This window comes from Solanum verrucosum, unplaced genomic scaffold (genome assembly GCF_900185275.1).
Source record: "Solanum verrucosum unplaced genomic scaffold, falcon-dt-bn FXZP01000217.1, whole genome shotgun sequence".
Classification (NCBI taxonomy): domain Eukaryota; kingdom Viridiplantae; phylum Streptophyta; class Magnoliopsida; order Solanales; family Solanaceae; genus Solanum; species Solanum verrucosum.
The window spans coordinates 1,143,006-1,155,614 of NW_026020032.1; the positions used below are offsets into that span (position 1 = coordinate 1,143,006).

General features: G+C 33.3%; 1 non-coding gene across 1 annotated transcript; it reads right to left on the bottom strand.

Annotated features, from left to right (window-relative positions):
* Positions 1-6,844: 6,844 nt before the first annotated feature.
* Positions 6,845-6,951, bottom strand: LOC125821591 (small nucleolar RNA R71). The gene has a single exon (XR_007442601.1). It is a non-coding gene; the product is annotated as a small nucleolar RNA R71 (small nucleolar RNA).
* Between the last annotated feature and the right edge of the window lie 5,658 nt (positions 6,952-12,609).

The window sequence follows — 12,609 nt, forward strand, 5'->3', positions numbered from 1 at the left end:
ATAACCTTAAAACCTGTTCCTCAGATGATTTTCGGATCCTTGTTGGTTTCTTGTATTTTTACTGGATTTTCGAATTATTTTTGGACGTTGATCGATGATGAATCTCTTTGCCCGTTTATCCAATGATCCCTGAATGAGGATCGAAGTCCTCCTTTTATAGTCGATTTGGGCTCCAAGAATTCAAATTTTTAATTCCTGAAAACACCAATATTAGAGGCAATAACAAAAAAATTATGACTGAGAAGAAAAATCTTACTTTTACGAATTGATTGAAAAGGGTGAGTGACAGATGAGGCTAGGAACTGTCGAAATTGACATTTTTCTGGCGGCTCAAAGTCATTTCTAACAGGGGGATGTGAATCACGTAGGGGCGGCCATGGAGAGTTTCTGGAAAAAGGAAGATAGTTGAGGTGATCTTTGGGGAAGATGAAAGGGGAGGGTGAACGTGATCTCTGAGAAAATACAAAGTATAGGGCCGCAATTCTGGGAAAGAAGAGACGCGTAGGGGCGGTGGAGTCTATTTTGGGAAAGATAAAAAGTTTTGGTTATTTTGGGCCGTCTGATCGTTTGATCGGATGGTCAAAATTAATCAAGAGTTATATATATATATATATATATATATATATATATATATATATATATATATATGCTAAATTAAATTGGGCCCTTAGATTAAATCGGACGGTTGGGATCAAATCTAAAGAAGCACAACTCATGCGCTTCTTATGTGGCACGCGCGGATTGGTCGAGTTAAAATAAATTGGATTGCCAAATTTTGCTCAAATTAAGTCCATTTAAATTATAACCCGTTTTTTACTTTATTAAATGACCATAATTTATTAAATTAAAAATAATTATTTTACAAAACTAGCTTATTTGATAAAATTGGTCATTTTGAAAAAAATAAATTAATATAAACTAGTAACTCAATAATTAATTAAGCCTTCCTAATTTGAAAAAATGTTAAAAAAAAAATAAAAAAAATTCATCGCAATAATAGAAATTATATTTAATTGGAAAAATCGATCTAACCCTTAAGAAAAAATATTCATTTGACGTGAAATCTAAAAATGAGAAAGTGGTAATATTTATATAATATATTTATTTTTTATAAAAAAAAGTATTTATGAAATAAATTTATCAAATAAAATAAATAATAATTAAAAATCTTTTCGTATTCCTACAATTTCGTAACACACACACACACATACACACACACACACACACACACATATATATATATATATATATATATATATATATATATATATATAAATTTATTTATTTATTTATTTTATTATTATTATTATTATTAAAACTTTAGTTAAACAAATGTGGAGAGCTAAAATTGGGTGTCAACAAATACTGTCAGGAATATCTGACGGATGAAGATAGCTAGGATGATTCCTCTTCGACTCATTCACTTCAAGCGTTACAGGTACATCAATTCCAGCTGCCGATTCTTTAGTCGTAACAACCATTGTTGCGTCTGCAAAAGAAACTCCACAATTGAATCGCAAACTCGAATCAAACAATTATTGATTTACTGCAGCTCTGATACCATATTGCAATCAGAGAGAGAAGAGGAATAAACTTCTAGTATTTCATACATGAAGAAATGAATTACAATGAATGGTATAAATCACATATATATACAGGTTGTTGACATTACTAACAAACTAACTCTGTAATTAACTGATCATTAATGAATTAACTATAATTAATTAACTACTTTACTAGTCACCAACTTTAATACATAGGTTTTAGTTGGAAGTAAACTACTGGTTCTATATGCTAAAGATATTCGAGTCGTTTGTGAATAAAAGTGAATTCGCGTGTTCTAAATATCTTGTTCAGAATTTTCAGCATTCACTACTTTGTAATCCAATTAAACTGTTGTTTCAATAATTTCAAGGTTTGACAGAATTATACTTGCAATGTACGAACAGCTAGTGGCAACGGCAACAATAGCTACGCTTCCGAACATTATGTATCACCACTCCATATTTGAAGCTCTAATTCAAGAGCTTTAAAAATTATAATTAAAGATTGAAGTGTGTTACCTTGATAATATTTCTTCATCTGTATGATTTTACAGGACAAAGAGGCAACATGTGAAACCAACAAACTTCATTCATTATATCAAATTTGAATTTGTAGTAACAGTAACAGTGAAACTAAGTAATCCAAAAGCATGTCTCTTGGAGAAAACAACTTCAGCAACCTGTATCATGGAGCAACATATACCAAGAAAAAAAATGTCAAAAACAAATTAAAAACTGAAATTAGGATGAAGAAAGTAGGAGCTAAAATAGTCATCCAAAGATAACGGTGGAGGACATGATTAATTATTCAAATTCAAAAATTGTAAATTACAATTCATGTACCTGTAGTGGATGGAGAAAGTATAAGCTAAAATAGTCATCCAAATGAAACAAGGGAGGACATGATTGATTATTTAAATTTAAAAACTATAAATTTCGATTTTGATACCTAAAGTGGATGGAGAAAGTAGGAGCAAAAATAGTCATCCAATAGAAACAGGGGAAGACATGATTGATTATTCAAATTAAAAAATTGTAAATTTTAATTTCGGTGCCTAAAGAGGATGGAGAAAGTAGGAACTAAAATAGTCATCCAAAGGAAACAGGAGAGGACAAAATTGATTATTAAAATTCAAAAACTGTAAATTTCGATTCTGGTACCTGAAGTGGATGGAGAAAGTAGGAACTAAAATAGACATCCAAAAGAAACAGAAGAGGACATGATTAATTATTCAAATTCAAAAACTGTAAATTTCGATTCCAGTACCTGAAGTGGATGGAGAAAGTAGAAACTAAAATAGTCATCCAAATGAAGCAAGGGAGGACATGATTGATTATTCAAATTCAAAAACTTTAAATTTCGATTCCGATACTTGAAGTGGAAGGAGAAAGTAGAAGCTAAAATAGTCATCCAAAGGAAACATGGAAGGACATGATCGATTATTCAAATTCAAAAATGTAAATTTCGATTCCGATACCTAAAGTGGATGGAGAAAGTAGGAGCTAAAATAATCATCCAAAGGAAATAGGGAAGGACATGATTGATTATTCAAATTCAAAAACTGTAAATTTTGATTGCGGTACCTAAAGTGGATGGAGAAAGTAGGAGCTAAAATAGTCATCCAAAGAAAACAGGGGAAGACATGATTGATTATTCAAATTCAAAAATTGTAAATTTCGATTCCAATACCTGAAATTGATGGAGAAAGTAGGAGCTAAAATAGTAATCCAAAGGAAACATGGAAGGACATGATTGATTATTCAAATTCAAAAACTGTAAATTTTGATTCTGATACCTGAAGTGGATGAAGAAAGTAGGAGCTAAAATAGCTTTCCAAAGCAAACAGGGAATGACATGATTGATTATTCAAATTCAAGAAATTTAAATTTCGATTTCAGCACCTGAAGTGGATGGAGAAAGTATAAGCTAAAATAGCAATCCAAAGGAAACATGGAGAACAAGATTGATTATTCAAATTCAAAAACTATAAATTTTGATTCCGGCACCTAAAGTGGATGGAGAAAGTAGGAGCTAAAATAGTCATCCAATAGAAACAGGGGAAGACATGATTGATTATTCAAATTGAAAAATTGTAAATTTTGATTTCGGTACCTAAAGAGGATGGAGAAAGTAGGAACTAAAATAGTCATCCAAAGGAAACAAGAGAGGACATAATTGATTATTAAAATTCAAAAAGTGTAAATTTCGATTGCGGTACTTGAAGTGGATGGAGAAAGTAGGAACTAAAATAGTCATCCAAAAGAAACAGAAGAGGACATGATTAATTATTCAAATTCAAAAACTGTAAATTTTGATTCCAATACCTGAAGTGGATGGAGAAAGTAGGAACTAAAATAGTCATCCAAAGGAAGCAGGGGAGGACATGATTGATTATTCAAATTCAAAAACTTTAAATTTCGATTCCGATACTTGAAGTGGAAGGAGAAAGTAGAAGCTAAAATAGTCATCCAAAGGAAACATGGAAGGACATGATTGATTATTCAAATTCAAAAACTGTAAATTTCGATTCCGATACCTGAAGTGGATGGAGAAAGCAGGAGCTAAAATAACCATCCAAAGGAAACAGGGGAGGACATGATTGATTATTCGAATTCAAAAACAGTAAATTTCAATTCCGGTACCTGAAGTGGATGGAGAAAGTAGAAGCTAAAATAGTCATCCAAAGGAAACAGTGGAGGACATGATTGATTATTAAATTCAAAAACTGTATATTTCGATTCCGGTACCTGAAGTGGATGGAGAAAGTAGGTGGAGCTAAAATAGTCATCCAAAGGAAATAGGGAAGGACATGATTGATTTTTCAAATTCAAAAACTGTAAATTTTGATTTCGGTACCTGAAGTGGCTGGAGAAAGTAGTAGCAAAAATTGTCATCCGAAGGAAACAAGGAAGGGCATGATTGAATATTCAAATTTAAAAACTGTAATTTTCTATTTCGGTACCTGAAGTGGATGGTGAAAGTAGGAGCTAAAATAGTCATCCAAAGGAAACAGGGAAGGACGTGATTAATTATTCAAATTCAAAAACTGTAAATTTTGATTCTGGTACCTGAAGTGGATGGAGAAAGTAAGAGCTAAAACTGTCATCCAAAAGAAATAGGAGAGGACATGATTGATTATTCAAATTCAAAATCTGTAAAATTTGATTTCGGTACCTTAAGTGGATGGAGAAATTAGGAGCTAAAATAGACATCCAAAGAAAACAAAGGATGACATGATTGATTATTCAAATTCAAAAACTGTAAATTTCGATTTCGACACCTGAAGTGGATAGAGAAAGTAAAAGCTAAAATAGTCATCCATAGGAAACATAGGAGGACATGATTGATTATTCAAATTCAAAAACTATAAAATTCGATTCCAATACCTGAAGTGGATGGAGAAAGTAAGAGCAAAAATAGTCATTTAAAGGAAACAGGGAAGGACATGATTTATTATTCAAATTTAAAAATTGTAAATTTCGATTGCGGTACCTGAAGTGGATGGAGAAAGTATGAGCTAAAATATCCATCCAAAGGAAACAGGGGAGGACATGCTTGATTATTGAATTCAAAACTGTAAATTTTGATTTCGGTACCTGAAGTGGATGGAGAAAGTAGGAGCTAAAATAGTCATCCAAAGGAAACAGGAAAGGACATGATTGATTATTCAAATTCAAAAACTGTAAATTTCAATTCCGACACCTGAAGTGGATGGAGAAAGTAGGAGCTAAAATAGTCATCCAAAGGAAACAGGGGAGGACATGATTAATTATTCAAATTCAAAAACTGTAAATTTCGATTCATGTACCTGAAGTGGATGGCGAAAATAGGAGCTAAAATAGTCATCCAAAGGAAATAGGGGAGGTCATGATTGATTATTCAAATTCAAAAACTGTAAATTTTGATTCCGATACTTTAAGTGGATGGAGAAAGTAGGAACTAAAATAGTCATCCAAAGAAAATAGAGAATGACATGATTGATTATTCAAATTCAAAAATTGTAAATTTCAATTTCGACACCTGAAGTGGACGGAGAAAGTAGGAGCTAAAATACTCATCCAAAGGAAAAATGGGAGGACATGATTGATTATTCAAATTCAAAAATTGTAAATTTCAATTCCGGTATCTGAAGTGGATAGAGAAAGTAAGAGCCAAAATAGTCATCCAAAGGAAATAAAGGTGGACATGATTGATTGATCTAATTCAAAATTGTAAATTTAGTTTTCGGTACCTGAAGTGGATTGAGAAAGTAGGAGCTAAAATAGTAATCCAAAGGAAATAGGGGAGGACATGATTGAATATTCAAATTCAAAAATTGTAATTTTCTATTCCGGTACCTGAAGTGGATGGAGAAAGTAGAAGCTAAAATAGTCATCCAAAGGAAACAAGGAAAGACATGATTGATTATTCAAATTCAAAACTGTAAATTTTGATTTCGACACTTGAAATGGATGGAGAAAGTAGGTGTTAAAATAACCTTTCAAAGGAAACAGGGGATGAGATGATTGATTATTCAAATTCGAAAACTCTAAAGTGATTCTAAGCGTAAGTCCCTATGGGTACGAGACCCGACTCTTAAAAGGAGCCAGTTTAATACCTGAACGACCACATGCACTTGCGTGTGCTATTTGGACGCAACAAGTTTTTGGCGCTGCTGATGGGGACTTTAGAATTAAAAATTATTTGATTTTTCTGATTTCTGAAGTTAAAAAAGAATGTGTGACAACTTGATCTTAGCATTTCATTGTTGCAGGTTGTTTTGGTTTTTCAAACTGGACGACGATCGAGGATTAGTATCGCCTCAATCGGAACCGGAAAGATTCGTACGCTACCATAGAAGGCTAAGACGACTGACTTATCCGGTTCCTCTTGTTGCTAGTTAACCAATATCTCCAGTAGCAAGAGTTGAGAAAAAAGAACCCTAAATAATGGCTGAGTTGAGAGTACAAGACGTGGCAATCTCACACCCTACTAATGTGACATCTTGTATTAAGAAACCTGAAGCTGGTGGGAGGTTTGAATTGAAACAGAGTATGGTTCAACTACTGCACACTAATGGGCAGTTCACTGGTTTGCCGCACAAGGATCCAACATTTTACATTCAGAATTTCCTCGAGATCAGTGATACGTACACTCCAGCTGGAGTGATTGTGGATTATGTGAGGCTCACTCTATTCCCCTTCTCTCTGCTTGGGCAAGCAAAAAGATGGTTAAACTCAAAGCCCGCAAACTCAATTACCACTTGGAATGATCTTGCATAGAAGTTTCTCATCCGATTTTTTTCGTCTGGAAAACAGCTAAGTTGAGGAGTGATATTTTGAGCTTTAGGCAGAAAGTGGGAGAAAACTTGTACCAAGCTTGGGACAGGTTTAAATCGATGTTGATGAGCTGCCCTCATCATCATCAATCTAATGAGGTGTTGGTCCATACCTTTATGGAAGGATTGGAGCCTAACACCAAGATTCTACTTGATTCAGTTGCAGGTGGTCAGGCTTTGGAGAAGACATATGTTGAACTTTTCACCTTGCTGAACAGGATCTCTCAGGGCAATCCAGAATGGAACGAAGAGGAATGAAACCTGTGATTCAGAAAACTGCAGGTATGTTAGAGGTAAATGTTGTGACTGCCTTGACTGCACAGATTGCAGCTATGCAGAATATGATTAACACCCACTTTAGCAATCTAGTATTGGGTCAACAGCCCGCACATTTTCAACAACCACCATTTTGGTATGAGATCTGCAGTGATGGTGATCATATGCAGATGTATGTGGTGCAAACCCGAACTCTGTTAATTTTGTAGGTAATTCCCAGCGCGGAGGAGGCTAGCAGAATTATAGAAATTCTTATAATCCAAATTGGCGCAACCACCCAAACTTTTCTTGGGTTGGAAATCAAAACCAGGGTCAAGGCCAGAATTAGTATAGACCCCAAAGAAATACACAGGGGTACCAACCACAGGCCCAAAGGGAACAGCCGAATAAGGAATCCGGAAACATGAGTCTGGATGAGATGATGAAAAAAATCATGGTTAATCAAGCCTAGTTAGCCGCTGATGTGAGAAATAATCAATTGGCTACACAAAATCTATAGAAGCAATTCGGGCAGCTGGCTAGTGCCCAGAACTCACGACTACAAGGAGGTTTGTCGGATAACACTGACCCAAATCCCAAGCAAGTAAATGCAGTAGGTACTAACAGTGGTTTACAATTGGAGGAGTTAGCTCCTAAGCAAAGAAACAATTATGTTGTAAGTAAAGAGAGTGAACCCAATGAGGGCGAAGTTGTTGCACAAGAAGAAAGAGTGCAACCAATTGTGAAACCACCTCCTTCATTCCCTCAAAAGTTCAAGAAACAGAAGGAGGATGAATGTTTTGTTAACTTCCCTCTTTCAAAACAAGTTCACATTAACTTGCCATTGGTAGATGTTTTGCAGGGTATACACATGTATGCGAAGTATGTGAAGAAGATTGTGGCAAATAAAATGAGGCTGACAGAGTATGAGACCATTGCACTTACTAAAGATGCAGCTCTAGAATCCAAAACAAGTTGCCCACTAAACTGAAAGATCTGGGTAGCTTACGGTTCAGATCACTATTGGGCAGAGCATTCATGTGCGAGGATTGTGAGATCTAGGAGCTAGTATAAATTTGATGCCGACTTCTCTGTACAAAAATTTGGGGTTGGGTAGTCCTAAACCTACTACCATTATCTTGCAGTTGGCTGATAGATCTGTAGCTAGGCCTGAGGGTGTTGTGGAGGATGTGTTAGTGGAAGTGGGATCATTGATTTTTCCAGTAGATTTTGTTGTGCTGAATTTTGAGTCTGATCCTGAGGTCCCATTCATTTTAGGAAGACCTTTCTTAGCGACTGGGCGGGCTATGATTGATGTAGCAGTTGGGCAACTTACTATGTGAGCCCATGATAAGGAGGAGGTTTTCGATGTGTATAAAGCCTTAAATCTGCCATCTATGTATGGGGAGTTGTCTGCCATAACTGTGATAGATCTTGAGGCAGAAGCTCGCTATATTACATCTTAGAATAAACACGGATACATATCGGATGAATTTACGATAAAGTCATTATCCACTAATGTGATATTAATATTTTCATATCACTGCTTAGGTGCCTGTTTTTATCAATACATCACCTAATTTCACTTATTAACTTGCTAACTTCATCAGTGTAGGTAAATTTCTATGAACTAGAAAATAACATATATATATATATATATATATATATATATATACATACATTATTGTTATTATTAATAATTTTATAGTGAGAAGGTGAAATTTGACTTATCATCTTAGAATAAACATGGATACGTATCGGATGAATTTACAATAAAGTCATTATCCACTAATGTGATATTAAATTTTTCATATCACTGCTTAGGTGCGTGTTTTTATCAATACATCACCTAATTTCACTTATTAACTTGCTAACTTCATCAGTGTAGGTAAGTTTCTATGACCTAGAAAATAACATATATATATATATATATATATATATATATATATATATATATATATATGTATTATTATTATTATTATTATTATTATATTGAGAAGGTGAAATTTGACTTAAACGAATTACAATTTTTTTTACTAAGAAAAAACAAATTATTTGTTTGTTGTTTCAAGTTAGTAACTTTGTCGACGGTGTGAGCTTGCTTACATTGTCAGTTTGGATAAAAAAAGAAGCTTTGTGGTAGACGCGGGCGACACAGCTTAAAACTTGTCCATTCATGATGTTATTTCAAGTTAGTGAAACATCTTATATGTCCATAGCAGTAGGTTTGTACTTGTCTTGTAACATAGAACTACACAATGAATAATGATAGTGATGGAGAAACGACTTATATTGTGAGCGTATAGAAGTTAAACTCTACATTGTTTGCATTATATCATTTGAAGTGTCAACTTTTCCACTGTCTGTGATTAAAAATCCTATTTGGCTGCTTGTGATAGTAGACTTTGACAACATATTGTGCTTTGGTACATATAGTACTGTGGTAATTAATAGGAAAAGTCTTTGAAAACCAAAAAAAGATGATCGAGCAACAACAGCAGCAGCAGAAATTTGCAACATTTTGTTCATATAATAATTCTTGTTATTCTTCATTTTATCGATACAGAAATATGCAGTGAAGTGGACCAGCATTCAATCTCTGAGTGATCCTGGTATTTTATCATGTCGTTACAACGAATGGAGGGGAGGAGATTCATTGGTGATCCATCAAATGTTTCAACTTCTAAGGTAAACTGAATTGGCCTTCTCCGAGATTCTGGGAACTTTGCTCGTAGATCATCGGAACAATATGGCAGAGTTTTGAACAATATCCTTCTGATTCAACTATTTGGAAATACAAGGACAGGGGAGTAAAAGGATTGACGACATTCAACAGTTCCAAAGCTCGGGGAATTAAAGATATATCTCTATGTTCATGTGGCATATTCAGAGCTTGGTATGTGTTCTGGTTCTATTTAAAAGGCTCATTGTCAGTCATTTGAGATAGACATATACTATAATATAATACATAGACGTGCCCTTTTACTTGACCTCAACTCGCATCTATGCTCTCCAACTTATGTGCTTATTTATGCACACTCAAAGTTATAGGGAATGGATGTCAACGAAATGACACGTTTATTTATTATGTCTTTGAGATATCTTGGACTTAGTTGAATTCCATGTATGTATTCTGTAAAGAACTGACCTTTAGTGTTTTCTGCAGATCATGGTAAAGACTTAAAGAAAATCGTTCGTGAATGAAGTGTTGGTGATCTCGAAATTAAAGTCCAACATAGAAACCTTGTTAGACTATGTGGATCATGTTGTGTCAATAATATTGATTTGCCAAAGAAAAGCTTAGATGTGTTTCTCTTTGGTTACTTAATTCTCATCTGCACTACTTAGTTACTCCACATCTATGTTTCTCCGACTCTTCAATAATGTTAGATGCGTATTAGATCGATCCTCCAAAAGTATTGGATCCTACATGACTACATCAGCATTCTGAGAAAAAATATTGCTCTACATTTCTTGTGTTGAGATTTTCTCCTTCAATTAATGTCAAAAGGAATCAGTCCGGACCGACTCCTTTAGGTGCGAGGTGTGATCAACCACGAAAAGTCAATAATAATCCGCACAAATACTTCACTTCTAGATTCAACTTTTATACATATACAAAGCATTTGCATTTATCTTAATTAAGTGATAGTATCTGATAATTGACAAGGAATTTCAACCAACGAACTACTTTTTCGAATTTTATTCTGTCATTGCCTAACTTGACATTTAGTTTTCTTTTTGCAAGGCTCTAAATTGATCTATTTTGGTCCTTCTACTCCATATTGTAGGGTGGATTTTTAAAGAGGTGGAATTTTTTTATTTTTGTTACTATTTATCAAAATGTAAAATACCGTGTTTGATTTCGGTTACTATTTGTTAAAATGTAAAATATTATTACTATTTGTTTAAATGTAAAATATTGAGTTTGATTTCAATTTCTATTTGTTAAAAGTTAAATATTCTACTGGTGACATGGCCTTTTAGTTACCTTCTATAGTCTATATTTATTAGTATCTTGAAAACAAACTTAATTAACAAGTAGAGTCAATCATGCACATATTTTGATGACAATATTATTATAAATACAGAAAAAGAACAAGAAAACACACTAATATATATAGCGAGAAAAATCAAAGCTTAATTGGACTTAACTTAAAAGAACAAGAAAACGCAATAATATAAATAAGTTTTTCTAAGACAATGAATCGGAGAAAAATCAATGCCAACTTGGACCTAACTTCTTCTTCTTCTTCACAATTACAGAATCCCAAAACATTATCATCACTATATACATCTCGGCCAATTACAAAATTAGCAATGACTATGAGATCTCTGATAGAATCATCCGATATTGAAAATACATGAACAATATTACGCGATTCTATGTTTCTCAAAATATGGAAAGTATGGTATTGTGTTCAATGGAGGAAGTTTGACGTTGATTTCTGAATAGGATCAAAAAGGAACATGTCAGGATTATGGTTTGGGTCCAGCAACAAGAACCAACCAGCCATTAGAAGTTGCACAACAGAAGGTAGCACCGTGAGCTACCTTTGGGTATTTATTCAACATATAACTAGAAAATTTAAAAGTGTAGAAACGATTTGCGGACAAGCTATAGAGGTTGAATCATGTATGATGCATGGTTATAGGCACAATCTTTAAGCTGTAAAAGTCAAGGAACTTCAACATCTACTGGCGTGACATGTTGATGAGCAAGCATGGATCTCCATGACTTGCAAACGGCAGTCATGCGCACGTAGTCACCAATGTTTACATTTTTCACTATCATCACCATGATTTCTATGAGCAATTCTTCTTGCCATACGCTTCTAAGGGCCATTAGATTTAGTAATTTTTGCTTTGTTTTTTTTTTTCAAACCAATTAGAAGTAACTATATTATATTTATATAAGCAAGAATTGATTATTTAATATTCGACTAAATTGGTAACATTTGTCATGCTCATATAGTTACCAAAAATTTCTTTGTATGTCGGCACACTTTCCTTTTTATTTCGTTTAAAACTAAGTGTCAGTTTTCCATAATTGAAAACAATTTAACTTTTAAAATTTTTAGCCAATATTCATATAGTACTTCCGTTTTTTTTTTTCTTCTCAACAACAATTACATTTGCATTTATTTAATTATAAGCAAAGAAATCCCACATGGTGCAAAATATTACTCTATATTAGTGAAATATTTTTTCCTTTTAAAATAGATTTCACACCAGACAAAATAGTTATTTAAGTATTTTTCTAATATTTAGAAATTGAAAATCTATTAAAATTTGGTTATTAAATCAACTTTACCTTGTTTGAATTACATATTTAAAATTTAGGACTTTAAAATTAATTTACAATTTTATCAATATATTAATATTTCCTTATTTAAACTAATATAATTATTATATTATTAATTATGAGTTAAGAGTTAAAGTTCTTTTTTCCTCTTAATTGATTGCATGAAAAGAAGTTTAATATATATAAA